Here is a 17,071-nt window from a genome sequence, read left to right on the forward strand (position 1 = left end):
CATTATAGCTATATATGTATAATATTTAAATTCATGCGCCACTTTAATGTAACTTTGTGATGTCAATATAATATTCTTGATATTTTTTGAGGTACTTAACTTTAAGTACTAAGGTTAATAGATTTGTGTTAGGTTATGGGTCTAAAATATGTGATATTGTGGTATTTGAAAATTTTAGGGATAAATATTAATACTTATATCTATCAAAATTAATAATTGATAAACATTGTAAAAATAAAATAAATACTGAATCTTGTATAAGATCACATTTATATTTTTATCAAACCAATTTTAAAGAAGATTACTTTTAAAACAAAATATATTTTATTGTCTATAAAACAACTCATTTAAGTTTGAATTATGTGCATCAAAATATTTAACAACTACTTAACAGTAAAAGAGAGCGTTCTTAATTGAAAAATAGAAGATTGTACAATAATATGATACTATTTACTACAAGAGGCATAATGTAATAATATATAATATTTATAATTTATGTTTTAATAAATACTAGTATAAATATTTCAAATAAAACCATATTTAGTGGTTGAAAAACAACGCAATTAAGAAATATCATGTAATAGAATATTACAATTACTCGATCGACATTTTTTTCTTAGTACACCATCATCCTCAATATCACTCATCGTGTAAAAAACTACAATATGAAGAATAAGGAATGCAGATTATTACTCACAAAAAACCTGATAGAAAATCATGTGTATACAAAATACCACATCGTATACTTATAAACTTACAGACTTAATAAATATATATTCAACATACAAGACGTGCATGATGCTCCCAACTAACATAACCAATACACACAAGGCAAATATCATATACACAACTAAAACTCATATAAAACATAACTTATATATTATGATCAACGCTTCGAAAACATACACATAACCAATGAAAATGAAATTGCCAAACTATTATAGAAAGACAACAAAAATAACACCACGGGGAAGAGTAATCTTATAAAACATCATATAAAAAAAACTCTTCTCATGCAAATTATGCAAAATAAACGACGGTATCCGCGATACGTTTTATGACAAGTCACGAAGCAAATTCACGGGAATGCAGGAGTCACGAAACAAGCTCACTTGAACACACAAACAAGACTAGCACTGTGAAACTAAAATAAAATGGGTACTTATAATATTTTCATAGCACTATATAAAGACGATGTGAAAACAACTATTCAGCTCACTCGTAATTAGTCAGCTTACTCATGGTCAGAAAGCAAGTTTACTCTTAGTTAGGCTCACTTACTCTCAATTGAATATCATACATTCGGATACAGATTCATCATGGCATCATTAACAGCCAACCATATATTTTTCAAACTAAGCGTATTATTCTACTATATTATTGCGAACACCGGACATGGTTTTATATTGGTATATTTATTCTATTTCCTAAACTAAAAGTTTTATTTTAGTTATTAAACTTCTTAAATAATTCTGAACCAATTTTGTTCGTCTATCTTACATACCTTAGATATAAGAAATATTCCACAGTAAATTATCTACAGCTTGTGGATTTGTAATATTGGATTTCCAAATCATGGTTGAATTACCAAATCAGAAACAACATTTTTAAACAAGAATATCTCCTAGCTGATTTCTTAATGATTCCGAAATTCAGTGAAATTCGTTTAAAGTCACTTGTTGCATAGAAACAAAGAGAGACCGATCTTCCTTTATTCATTCAATCGTATTGAATAGGTACAAATATAAACATTATTCGATGCATCAATACTATAATTAATATAACACAATATATAGTATTTACATTGAATTCCAACATACTTATTGTATAGTAATACATAATTTCACAACATGAACTTTTTTAAGACATTTTTACGTGTTCATCAACTACATACATTGAACAATACCGGCTATCAGCATAGCAAATGAATTAAAATATATTTACATAATATGTAAACGTATGAGGTTCAAAATATAATATAGTATAATAGAACAATTTTACACACATTCATATACCTACTAATGTTATAACCATTTTTTTTTCATTATCAATTCTTTTTATCTATATTCTACTACAGATTGCATCCAGTTGAGTTATACCCCCTATCTCCCCTTCTAATTATTTTTATTATACAACAATAAAATATTATTTCAAAATTTCAATTATATTGACATTTAAAGAAAAATAATATTTAAATGTCTCATAAGCCTGTAAATACAAACATTTGTTTAAAATTTTTAGTATACGAGTGAATATCGAATGTCGTGAACATTTGAAATTTAAATCCTCATAAAAATTGATTTGGTTTTTCAGTAATTTTTTTTCTCTATATAAATTAAAAAAAATATAAAAACTTGGTATTACATTTTTAAATATTATGTATGTATACTATAAATTTTAGACTAGAAAATATAAAATTATAATAATAAGAAAAGAAAAAATATATCGTGATAAAATCAATACATTTATCTCTCCGCTCAAAATCTAATTTTAAAATTTGAATAAATTCATTATTAAAGGAAAACTTAGAGGTTAGTATGCTTAACAAATAATCCTGTGTACATAGGTAATTTTCATTGGACGCTTATATTAAATTATTATCAGTATTGCCCAAAGCTTTATACATTTTTAGATAAAATACGAAGAGATTAGAGACCAAGATTAAAATAAGTACCTTTAGTACCCACTTACATAAAATAATAACGTATTTTCAATGTTTTAATAATAACTACAAACGATACATGCCCATTAAATTAGTAACAAATTTATATATTGCATAAATTAATTTATTATCTAGGGTACTGTAAGTTAAATTATAAAATATATGATTTATTTAAGTAATTCTACTTTGAAATGTAATAACATAACCTCTTGACTTTAAAGCCAATCGAAACTCAACGAACTGTGTATTATAACACTCAAAAAGCGTTGATAAAAATTATGGATAACTACTTATTACCGACACAACTATTGTGAAAGTGCATAACCTATGTATTTATTTAAAATAAGAATATAATATATTGTATGTGATAAATATAACACGACTCGTGATGTATAATACTATGTAGGTAGTTAGTATTTAAATTTCTTTTAAATATGTGTAGTGTGTACATAATATTAAGATATATACATTGAACCATTGTTCAAATTCAAGAGCATTTGACGTTTTGAATTAAAAATGAATCTGAAATATACTATGAATAAATATTCTATATCCTTGGAAGAATTAATGAATTAATAGGTACCTATATGTACATGAAAAATAAAATATAAATCATCAAATAAATTCCGTATAATGTTTAATGATTTATAGTATCGGACAAATATTTATAGTATCAGTATGATATGGTTTTTGTAAATAAAATAGTAATAAATAATGAAGTTACTAAAGTATCTATATATACATAAAATAAGGTGTTATGAATTATTATTGAATCAAATTAGTAGGATATGGAAAAGACGGCTTAACGAGGAGATACTAAAACCTCTGGTATTATTACGATTGTCAAAAACAGAACATAGTGGGTTGAACATGCATGCAGAAAGGATGTATATGTGAAAATAATTTTGAAAGGAGTACCTAAAGCGTAAGAGAAGGTAATTTACTGAAACTCTGGTAAGATAATACCCAAGCTCATAAAAAATAAATTTAAAACAAACGATTAATTAATGAATTGTTAGTTAAAAAATGAAATCAATTTTTTTAACCATAGGTATATCACAATAGTTTTACTTTACTATAAAATTAAAAATATTTATTTAACTCGTATTATTACAGTGATAAACCAAAATTGCATTTAACATTGTTTTAAGAGTCGTGTTTTAATTAATATTAAAAAAAATCGTAATTTTGATTATTAGAATTAGCTCATATTATACAATTATATTTTTAAATATCGTACACTCACAGTCATCGTAATTTTGTATGTTATTTAGAGGTGTTCACTATTCAGAGGGGAAAAAATTCTCAAAAATAACTAGGAGAAATTATTAACTAAACAAAATTAACAACATATAACTATATAATATGTATAATAATTTATTTATTTATTAAGAAGATGACGAGTTTTGTGGTGAGTATTAAGTTGTAAAACTATATGGGCCTAATCTATGTAGGTATATGTTAAAGTATTGATAAAAGTTTTGTATTAAAATAGCATTATATTTATACTTCATTTTATTGGTATTTGAACAGTTGGGTAAATAATACAGCTATTTTAATACAATTAGAATATTATAAAAAATAAAAAGATTTTTACAAAAGTAATTAATATTAAAAAATATTTATTCTTTCACAGTATATTTTTATACTTATTGGTATATTTATATATTTTTCATTGCGTCAAGTTTTATTTTATCCAACATATTGTATACGATTCATTCGTATATTTGAAAATCAAATTTATTATTATATTATATATCTTTTATGTTTTATTATTACTAATTTCGAGAACATTTTCCTGTAAATGGAAAAAAAAATGTTTAATTGGTGTGTTATCTTGTCGTTATTTTTCTAAATAAAAAACCAAAAAGTGCATTATCGTATCACATTGTTTTATGTTTGTTACTTAATTACAAATATTTTCAATATTATCAGTTATATTATGGTTCATGCGTTAAAAACAAAAAAATGTATATTTTATTATTCAGAATACTCAGAAATATGTTTATTAATTGAAAATAATACATAAATGCATACTATTATACAACCCTTATAAATATGTTATTATATTCATTTAATTTTTATTTGAATACAAAATTTTTTATTACTTTATTTTGAGGATGTTTTGATTAACTGAATGTATATTTTTAATTAATTGGTCTAAGAGAAAACTTCTGGAAAGGCTGAAATCCTATAAAAAAATTAATTTTCCCCCTCCCACGACAAAAGGTAGTTTTTTTCTTTCATTATGATAAAACAGTGCAAGTTTTTTCATTTTCGTGTCGGTGACGTAAAAGAACAAAGAAAATTAGATTAAACTCTCCATTGTAATCAACGGTTTTGGCGAATATTTAATTTTTCTCTCAGACAGTAGACAACCCCTATTATTTACTTATATAGTTATACGATAAAATTCTAAGTAAATCACACACACGTCACATACAATCATTTTGATTTCTAAACGCCATATCTAAAAAATTTTTACGAAAAAAAAAATAAGGAAAAATAAGAATGAAGCAAAAAATACTATATCATTATAATAACAATAGAAATACAGTAAAAAAAGTCACAGCGATGCATAATAATAATAAAAACAAGATACTAATAATTTAATAAAAGTAATTCAATTAAATTATGCTTAAGAATCACCCAAAACCCATTTAATCCTATCAATGTATTTAAAATAAATATAAACCAAAACAATTAGACAAACTTTTTTTATTCAGCCTTTATACATACTTTGGCAAGAAACAACTAATAACATTTAATCAAAATTATGCAATATAAAATCTTTATTTCAATTCAATAATTTACTGATATCAAATACATAGTTTTGTGACATGCTCGTAGTTTTTTTTTATTAATATCATTATTTTAAAATTATAATATACATTATCTCATATTTTTAAGTACATTTTGATATATTATATATTTATATGTATAAATAGTATAGGTATTCTCTATTCTCTGTTTAAAAGTTTTCAAAATACAGTTCTGTAAATGTTATTTTTTAGCTCAGTTATTCTTCCCTTACAATCCAATTCCTCATATTTTATTTATTTTTTATTTAGCTTGGATTTTGTGAAAGTAGTATTTAAGATAATGTATTACAAGGTATTAAGATAATACATAAACATCCGTCACTAAAGTGATTTATAGAATTATTGATAAAATTAACAATGGTATATGTATACTAATAACACTATCCTACTTAAACTTAATTTTTTAGATTTCAGTGCTATCAATAGTTATAAAAAAACCTTATTAGTAAATGTTAATAATAGACAGTTATAATATTACCAGATATAATATTATATTAAAAGTTTGAATTTGTGTTAAAGTAGAAAAAGACTAGAGGGGAAAATGAATAATTATAAGTTTCAATAAAGCCAATATCAAGTACATGGTTTAAAAAATTAATACGCATTTACGTAAAAATACATTTTTAATATAAATATATAAAAATGAACTATGTTAATTACTTTTAAATGTTCATCAGTATAATCGAAATTAATTCTTTTTTTAAAAACTGTTTTTATAATATTATAATGCTTTCTTCATAATAAATAGTAAATACCAATACATATTACTAAATAACTCAATCCAACATACATATATATATATATAAATACAAATTAAGTAATACTTATACTAAGTTAAATATTCATAAACTCTATTCGTTTTAATGTTATAAGTTATTATTACTAGGTATATCATTGTTAAAAGTTGAAATTCGTGTGTTGTTCTCAAGTTATCTGCCAGTGTATAAATAAATTTGATGGTTAAAATGACATGAATTGTATGACATTTATGACATTCATGACAGGCATGTTAAGTCGGAGGCGGAAATTGGAAAACACGTAAAAAAATCTCATCATCAAAAATAAAATCAAACATCGCTCAGGTCATAGAGCATAATATTCAATATCGATCAACATTGTTAGAAATATGAGTTTAACTACAAATAATATCCGTATTTATCTATAACATATTATGTAGCCTATCAAAATTCGTTTAAAGTTTTTTTAAATTTATTTAAAATATTTAAACCATTATTAACTAGCTTGCTGTAAATCGATCGTCGATTTTATTTCTCAAACGTGTTAATGAAGTTAGACTAAATTGACATTATATCTAATGCAATATTTATATTGATGATCACTGATAAGTTATAACTATTATAATACATGTATCTGCAATTATACGGCAAAATCATTGTTATTAATAAATTATAGTATTTACTATTACACGTGTAATACTATATCCACTATAATATGCTTTTATTTTGATCATAATGATTTTTTACTGGTTTTAATAACATTACTTGGACATGACTTGATGGTATGCGATTAATCACTGCTGTACATTTTCTGTGAAATTAATAAAGTAATTTATAAAACTATAATTAAAGAATAATAATTATATAAAACATGCTTAAATTGATAAAGTTGTAAGTTTTTAGCGTAAACAAATTACTGTTATAAAATTGAGTATAACTTCTTCTAAACACTTAAAGTATAACGTAGGAATTAAATGTTTCTGAATACATACAGTTACTAGAAATATTATCAAAATGTTGTTAATAAATTTAAATTTGAAATTTTAGATTATATATATTTTTAAATATTCTTCGTAATTTATATTTTAATAAGCACCGTCAACAGTAATATATTAATAGTTAATATTATAATATAATAAGTAGTAAAATAAATTACAATAATAAAGAAACTGATAATCAAATATAATATACTTATTGTAGATGTGTGTACTTAAATAATGACAAACATATATATAACCAAACAGTAGGAGTAATAATATTTAATTAAAAAAAATAACACCTGATTGTTGTAATAAGATATTAATTGTGGACTGTATTAAAATAGTATATCAGTACATCACATACACGGAATACATATTATATTTAAATAAAATGACAACTTATATGGGGAGTAGGCGCCCACCTAATATATATAATCAAAAATGTATTATAATAATACTAAAATGAACAAATCAGTGGTAATATAATAATAATGAGAATAAATAATAATAAAAAAAAACTGATTATAGTATCAACAAAACAAAAAATGATAATACAAAGATATAAAATATCGCGTATCACATGTGTGATAACGCGTTACCGTGAACATGTCGCCGATTGAACCATAACCTCTCAAAATGGACGATATGCTGTTGACCGCCAAGATCCGCAACCCACGTGCATATGCTTGACTTCAATAGACGAAATAAAACAATTCGAAAGTCAAAAAAACGGCCGATGCACTGTCGAACAAAATAAAAAAAAAAACATAATACGCATTACCGTTAATTTATCGATGCCCGGTGCACCATAAATTCACAAAACAAAAGGTAATGACAAACCGCACACCGCCCGCGCTGGTGTCTAACACGTTTGGCATCCGTGTGCACGACGAATAACGATGGTCTCAATACCGTTACGGAATTGAGAGCCACCATCAAACACGAATCGCCCGCGTCACATACGCCTTGAGCACAATTGCGTAAATAAAACAACAAATTCTATGCCACCGATGGCAAGTAATAAAAAAAAGGCGACGATCGGAATCGGAATCGCGACGACACTTCGAACGAGAATAGCCCGTAAAAGCCAGCGCGATAGGCACAGTCGCACGCAGGCGAACTGCGCAGGCGTGCTAGCAACCGGATCAAAAATTAATTATAACTAAACAATTAGCTGGTGCGATCTGACGGTATTTGGTCCGAACATCCTCCCGCCTTTGAAAGCGATGAGCTTTCAAACTTTCTTGACTGCAGGTCATTGTAGACATGGTCTTCGAAGAAACATAAATTGAATACTAATAAAACTAATAATACTAATAATAATAATTACAATGCATAATAATATAATAACAAGGAAAAATAAAATAAAAAAAAAAGAAGATAAGGATATCGGTAATGGGTGCCTTTAAGGTCTTGGATCAATCGGAAGTTTCACTAACTTGACCACAGGACGGGTCAAAGTTCCCTCATGTGTTTTGACAGTTGCCACACGCACAATGTCATCCGCACCTGGATGGACTTGAACGATTCGACCTATCTGCCAGGACATGGGTGGTCGTGATGGTGTGTTGATAAGCTCCGTCAGACGAACCTTTTGAGGCAGAAGGATTGGATGTTTTGCATCTTCATCCAAGAATGCACGCTTCAATCTTCCAACGACGCGGATGATTCCCTTTTTAGAGACATCCGCAAAACCCAATAATCGTATGGTTTTTGATGAGAGTACGTTAATGAATCGACAAAGCGACAATGACGATAATGCAGGTAACTCCGTTGTAAAATCTTGCCATTTATTGATGATATCAGGCGGAGGCGGCTCATCCCAATCTAACTTTTCTATGCATAGCTCTTGCAGAACGCGCTTGGCCCAAAATATCACGGGTCCCAACGTGCCAACTGGATCATATAGACGAGCAATTGCTGAAAGTATTGAGCGCTTAATTGGGTTGACTTGGTTGATATTAATATGATACCCTAAGATATCCGAATTAGTACTCCAATGCAAACCCAGTACTTTCACTGATTGGTCATCTTTAAGTTCAAAAGATGGGTCCATTGCGCGATCTTCAGCAGGTATACCTTTTAATATTGCGTCACAATTGCTGGCCCATTTCCTTAGATTGAACCCTCCTTTACGTAATAAGGATATTAATTGACGTTGAAGTTCTAGCACAACCCTTTCTGTATCAGCTCCTGCCACAATATCGTCAACATATGTAGATGTAACTAACAGATTTTTTGCCAGAGGAAATTGATTTCCGCAATCTGAATCTAATTGGCGTAAACATCTGATTGCCAAATATGGAGCTGCATTGAAACCATACGTTCTTGTACATAATTCGTATTCTTTGACTTCCTCATTGGGTGAATTTCTCCAAAGTATATGTTGATACGCACAGTCTGCATCATTGACTCGGATCTGCCCGTATATCTTTTCAATGTCGGCAATGAATAAATATTTGTAAAAACGACTTTGAAGTAGTATATCCGTAATATTACTTTGTAATTTTGACCCGGTTGCCAAGCAGTCGTTCAATACAAACCCAGATGACGACTTAGCCGACGCATCAAATACTACCCGAATTTTCATCTTACCGTTTTTTCCGTTTGACTACTGCGTGATGCGGGATAAAATATTTTTCTGGTTTATCAGCTGCGCGTATGTGACCTAATAAAAGATATTCATTCATGAAACAACGATACGCGGAATATAGTTCAGGGTCTTTAGCTAAGCGGCGTTCAATATTAAGCAACCGGTTTAATGCCATAGTACGCGAGGAACCAAGACCACTCGGCGTAATCAAGTCTTGCTTTGAATTACATTGTACGTTAATTGTAGATCGAAAAGGGAGAGCAACACAAAACCTGCCTGATGTGTCCCGTGACACTGTTTTGCACAACCACTCTTCGCATCGTTCGTCTTCTGTTGTTGATTGTGTTTGAACTATCGGCTCTTCAATCCTGCAAAATTGTTGCAAAGTCTCATTCATAACTGGTACCGTACTAATCGTTAATGACGTGAGAGATAATGGAGTAGAATACTTCAATGAACCAACAATTATCCAACCAAGGTTTGTGTGCATTGCTGAAGGTAGTCCAGGTGTATGAATAATGTCAGTTCTAGGTTGCAAAATCATCGGATATAAATCACCACCTATCAGCATGTCAACGGTACCGGGACGATCAAATTCTGGATCGGCTAGTACTAGGTGTTGATAGCGTGTGCGAACGGTGACAGGAAGTGAACATGTTGGTATTAATCCAGTGATTTGGGATAATATGATAACATTGTCTGCCTTAAAACATGGTTGCTCTGACTGAAGAGGGAAAAAATCACACTGAGTAACTCCTTTAACCTTGGAGACTGGTTGTTGAGAAAGGCCAACCACTTTTACGTGACTTTTGCTACATTTGAGACCGAGTCTGTTGGCACAATCCGCTGTGATAGCTGAAACTTGTGACCCACTATCTAATAAAATTCTGATCTGATGCATAGCACCTGTGTTATCTTGTACCCGAATAACGGCAGTCCCTAATACTACAGTTGTTTGTGTTGATATAGTACCTGCGAATACAGTATTATTTTCAACTGGTTCGGACGTAGTGGCCTGAACAATTGTATTTTCCTTCTGCGTCACCTCACTGTTATTCGTTACACCAAAACTTTCCAGATGTAACAGTGTGTTATGACGACCTTCACATTTCTTGCATGTAAAAACGGCAGTACAAGAGCTAGCATTATGCCCAAGTTTTAAGCATATAAAACATAAACTGTTGTCACTCACAAACTTACGCCGCGCCGTAACTGGTTTGCGCTTAAATGAGAAACAACGATGAATTTGATGTTCATGTTGACAGAATGGACAATTTGATGCAGTAGATGAAGTTGAAATTGTCAATGAAGTTTTGCCAGGAAGCCCACCTTGTGTCTTCTTACTATTACCTTTAAAGGTATTATCCTGTTTTTCGTTCGTTCCAACCGAGGTTCCAATATTTTCTAAGATTTTACATCTCTTTTCTACAAATTTTAATAGCATATCTAAACTAGGTACTTCATTTTGTTCGATGCTAGCTTCAAAAAGTCTCCTGGTCTCTGTATCAATTACCCGGGCCCCGATGTGAAACAAGATAAAACCAGCCAAATCTTGAACACCAAGTGCTTTAATAGCCGAAACATTTTCGGTAAATACGTGAACAAATGAAGATAGTGACGACAATGATTCTTTCTTCAAAGGCACAAATGAAAATAGTTTATCAATATGTGCAGAAGCTATTAACCGTTGATTCTCAAATGATTGTTTTAATGCGTCCCAAGCTATGACATAATTATCAGCCGTCAACGGAATGGCTTTCACTACCGCTAGTGCTGGACCGGACAAGCTTAGAATTAAAAAATGATAACGTTGAATGTTGGAAATATCAGGGTTGTCATGAACTAGTGATTGAAACATGTCCCGAAATGATACCCAATCAAGTACATTACCATCAAATTTTGGTAATTCAATTTTTGGGAGCACAACAGGCTGAGCTATTTGTCTTGCACCAGTAGAAACATTATTAGTAGCAACAACATTAACCGAAGCGTTATGGAAGCCAGTAGCAATGAGTTGAATATTTGCACATATCTCTTCCATAGCGTCAGTGACTTCAGAATCAACCGTTTCAAACTCGCCTACATTATCCGAATCAACAAGAGCATTTAATACTGCTTGTTGTGCTAACTCAAATTGATCAGTGAACCGTTTCAATGACAAGTAATGAGCTTCAAACAATGCGCGAAGTTCGACATTTATTTTAGCTTCCTCGCCTATAGTATTTATTTTCTTAATTGACCGTAACGATGCATCCCGCGATGCACGAGCACGAATTAACGACCGTTTATTTTCGACATTGTCCGAGTCTTGACGCTTAGGCCTTCCCATATTAACCGATTTTTAAGGAATAAAAGAGCAAGCAAGACAAGACGGAGAAATTAATTAATTAAAATTACATAAAATTATCCGGCCCGAAGGACCAAAAATGTAGATGTGTGTACTTAAATAATGACAAACATATATATAACCAAACAGTAGGAGTAATAATATTTAATTAAAAAAAATAACACCTGATTGTTGTAATAAGATATTAATTGTGGACTGTATTAAAATAGTATATCAGTACATCACATACACGGAATACATATTATATTTAAATAAAATGACAACTTATATGGGGAGTAGGCGCCCACCTAATATATATAATCAAAAATGTATTATAATAATACTAAAATGAACAAATCAGTGGTAATATAATAATAATGAGAATAAATAATAATAAAAAAAAACTGATTATAGTATCAACAAAACAAAAAATGATAATACAAAGATATAAAATATCGCGTATCACATGTGTGATAACGCGTTACCGTGAACATGTCGCCGATTGAACCATAACCTCTCAAAATGGACGATATGCTGTTGACCGCCAAGATCCGCAACCCACGTGCATATGCTTGACTTCAATAGACGAAATAAAACAATTCGAAAGTCAAAAAAACGGCCCGATGCACTGTCGAACAAAATAACAAAAACATAATACGCATTACCGTTAATTTATCGATGCCCGGTGCACCATAAATTCACAAAACAAAAGGTAATGACAAACCGCACACCGCCCGCGCTGGTGTCTAACACGTTTGGCATCCGTGTGCACGACGAATAACGATGGTCTCAATACCGTTACGGAATTGAGAGCCACCATCAAACACGAATCGCCCGCGTCACATACGCCTTGAGCACAATTGCGTAAATAAAACAACAAATTCTATGCCACCGATGGCAAGTAATAAAAAAAAGGCGACGATCGGAATCGGAATCGCGACGACACTTCGAACGAGAATAGCCCGTAAAAGCCAGCGCGATAGGCACAGTCGCACGCAGGCGAACTGCGCAGGCGTGCTAGCAACCGGATCAAAAATTAATTATAACTAAACAATTAGCTGGTGCGATCTGACGGTATTTGGTCCGAACACTTATTCTTATTAATTAGATTATTTAGAAATAGATTGATCATTGACGGATCTTCTTCGATTAGAATTGTTTTTCATATAAAATATAGTTTTACGTACATTGAAATAAAATTTAGCATATCCATTATATTGAACTCTATAATCTTTTTTAATACTTACTTAAGATTACAAATTTAAAAGTAAAATGTCTTTCTTCTGAAAATAATAAATTAGTTTTGAAATAAATTAGGAAATTTTAATTAAATAAAAAAAAAAAACAGAATATAATATTTAAATGTATTAATGTCCCCAAATTTGAATGAGAATCTATGATTAATGAGCTCAAGAAAATCAATAGCTATACAAATTGACCGAGGTTTAAAAAATGTGTTTTTAAGAATATTTTATTTTAATTGTCTAAACACCAGTATATAGTGATATTTTATTCTTTTATACTATAGTAGAATGAAATATAAATATTTAAGTTCCCATGTTCAGTCATTTTATTTTGTCATAGAATTTATTAAAAGTGATCAAGATTGACCTCTAAAGTGTATACGGATATTTAAACAGATATAACAGAAATAATATATGGGAATATGATCAATAAAAATGTATTTAATATAATAAAATAAAATGTAACAGTCGCATACATTTTAATAACTGTAAGTTTGTACGAAATATTATAACATAACCGTATAGACATAATATTTTGATAAACAAAGGTTATATAACAAAGAAGGTAATACAAAATATAAACGATATTTCAAATTAACAGTACTATAATTATAGAACACAAACTTTTGCTGGAATTATTATTATTATTAATTTTCATAAATATAATATATATATATATATATATATATATTTTATTTTATTTTAGTATTCTTCACTATTTTTTCCATTATAATAAAATTATCATAGCAATGTGTATTTGCACTGTTTAAAATATTTTTATAATTAAATATTGAAATAGGCTGAGCTTTAATGATAATTGATATTTTTAAACAAGCTGGTATAAAGGCTGTGAAAATAATATTAATATTCCTACAAAATACGCATTTACAAGTTGTTAATTTTTTTTAATCAATCTACGTATGAAATTTAGAAAACACTGGAATATCTATCAATTAAGTACCGAGAAAATTTTAAATTCATATAAGACATTTCATGTTAAAATTCTAAATGTATTTTTCCTGAGTTAATTATCGTCGTGCTCGAAAAACTCTAAGAAATTGAATTATAAGTAGAAATTGAAGTAATATTGATAAATTCGGTGAAATACGATTCCTCAAATTTACTGAATCGTGTATATTTGAATAGCCTTTGATAATGATACACGATTCTGCAAATTTCATTGTATATAATATATGATTCAGCATAATTTTAAATACAACATTGATATTCAGAAAATGTTGAATTATCATACTTTATATTGTAATTTGGATATATGATTCATTATTTCTTTATGATGAGATATATTTTGGAATTTTGACAGCATTATCAAATATTGACTGTCAAATGTCAATTTTGTCCATAAATTTAATTTTGAAGATAAATTATATGATAAATATCAATTACGTTATATAATATTTACTTATAGCTAAATATATATATATATATATATATATAATAAATATAAAACCACGACTGTACCTATAGGTCATTGGCCGAGCTACAAATATACAAGTTACAAATATTAAATTATTGTGATTCATATATACCCCTAAATCAGACCCAAATCCTAATATGCATGACGTATAAAGTGAAATTAATTTAGTCAGTGACAAACTTTCATACAGTTATTTTTTTTTTTTTAATGCCTATTCAAATACAGAGTTAATTCGAACAAAAAGAGGAAAATAATTGACATTCATCGATTTAGATAAATATAAGTTTGTCGGTCATCTTAAAAAAAAAATGGTTTTCTAAAATGGAGGTGTTCAAGTATTAATAATTTTATGGAACTCATTTTTTCTGGACCTGAAAAAAATTCTGGTTTGCAACTTCTGTGGTAGCTATAATTATGCTGCAGATCCTCATACAAAAATTGCTTGGAAAGTTTTAAGAGAAAATTACTAACGAAAGACAGAAGAATCTATTTCATGCAGGCCATCAAAATAAATTAGATTTGAATTATTGAAGTCACAAGTCACCACAAAAATTAGATGTTTAAATATTTAATCAACAAGGAGGGCAATTTATGATAATAAATCCTTCCATACTATCTAAATCGTTAGACGAAGCTTTGGAACAATTAAGAGATTTGCAAGTAGTAGATTTATGTACGAAAATCAGCAATTTATTCATACTTCAGCAAATGAAAATCTTGTTTGTATAACAACGGCTGACAATATTTTAATTATGTTATAATAATAATATGCATTTTGTTTTTACAAGTTTTCGGAATGACAACGTCGCATTTAAAATTATGAGGAATCTTGTATATACTACGGGCAGAGTTTACAATTTGGGTGTTTTCTACAATAACCAGGCATTGTATGCAATATTCGGCCGTTGTACAACATGACCTTCGATATTGAAAATCTAAATAATAATAAAATATTTAATCGTATAGTCAAAATTTAATGAATAATATTTATTTATATTTTTAGAAAATATAATCATTTTGTTTATTATTATTATTTGTACATAACGTATTATCGCATAATATAGGTACTTCTTCCATGGCATTCAATATTGTTTGTACTTGTATTTTAGTGTTTTACATTTTTGTACATACAATGTTACAATATTAAAGTATTGCCCAAAATATTAAATTTGTGATTTATCATTTAGTACCTGTGAAATTGTGTAATTTTTATGATCTATTATTTTATAATTATTTGTGTTAATGAGCAAAACGAGCAAAGAACAGAACCACTTAGTTATTTAATATTGTTAATTAGTTAATTTAAAACTAACGCTGTACGTTTTATACTATACTTATTATTATTATGCAGCTAAAAATTTAAGAGCTTAATTTTCCTCGGGTTCAATAATTTAAACTCAACTGCTTGGGCTCAATTGTTCCACGCTTATTAATTGTTTGTGTTTAATTGTTGTAGATTCACTCTTGATATTATACAAATTATCACTGATAGACAAAGAATAAAAACACATTTTGCATAAAAAAAGTATTTAGAAGCCAATATTTCCATAAGCCTCTTTTATATTCTACTCGACATTGTTACATAAATCTATTTTATAAAACACTATCGATTCCTTAAAACTATGATTCCGTAAAAAAAATTCATTATTTGTGTAAAGTCATAATGCTTATAAATTACCTATATAAATTATATAATTATACAATGATAATGTGCATTGAATTAAAAACCGGAAATTTTAACTAATACAAAAATAAAATAGTAGGTAATAATAGTTAACTATTATTTGATTAAAATATAATAGACATTGTAAAACTTGATGTTCTGAAACTATATAGAAGATACTGAGATGTAGACTTATAAATTCTAAATTTCTAACATATAATTGAAGTACTATAATAATCAAACATAGGTCGTAAACACTATATGCCTAACAATAATAGAATAATAATAAAGGAAGACGTCACAGTTCATACAATCATCTTTATATTATCATAAATTACACAATATATTATATTGTTATTATAATATCTGTTCGATAACAATAAGTGGTAAGTCTACAATAATTTATCTTTTAAGGATCAACTGTGATAACATTTTCTAGGAAATACCGACAATGGTTGTGGTTTTTCAACTTACCCGTGGGCATCGAACACCATCCATGCGTTAAAGATGTGTGTTTGATCATCGCGCATACTCGTGAACCTCGGAAACACGAAATTATCTATGTAGAGAAGCTCAATATAGAACATATCCAGACTTGATATTTTGGAG

At 28.7% G+C, this 17,071-nt stretch overlaps 1 long non-coding RNA gene across 1 annotated transcript; it reads right to left on the bottom strand.

Annotated features, from left to right (window-relative positions):
* Window positions 1-7,504: 7,504 nt before the first annotated feature.
* LOC126550553 (uncharacterized) lies at window positions 7,505-13,204 on the bottom strand. Its single transcript, XR_007604664.1, has 2 exons — window positions 12,526-13,204; window positions 7,505-7,719 (listed from the first exon to the last, which is right to left on the bottom strand). It is a non-coding gene; the product is annotated as an uncharacterized LOC126550553 (long non-coding RNA).
* Between the last annotated feature and the right edge of the window lie 3,867 nt (window positions 13,205-17,071).

Source organism: Aphis gossypii, chromosome 2 (assembly GCF_020184175.1).
Source record: "Aphis gossypii isolate Hap1 chromosome 2, ASM2018417v2, whole genome shotgun sequence".
Taxonomy (NCBI): domain Eukaryota; kingdom Metazoa; phylum Arthropoda; class Insecta; order Hemiptera; family Aphididae; genus Aphis; species Aphis gossypii.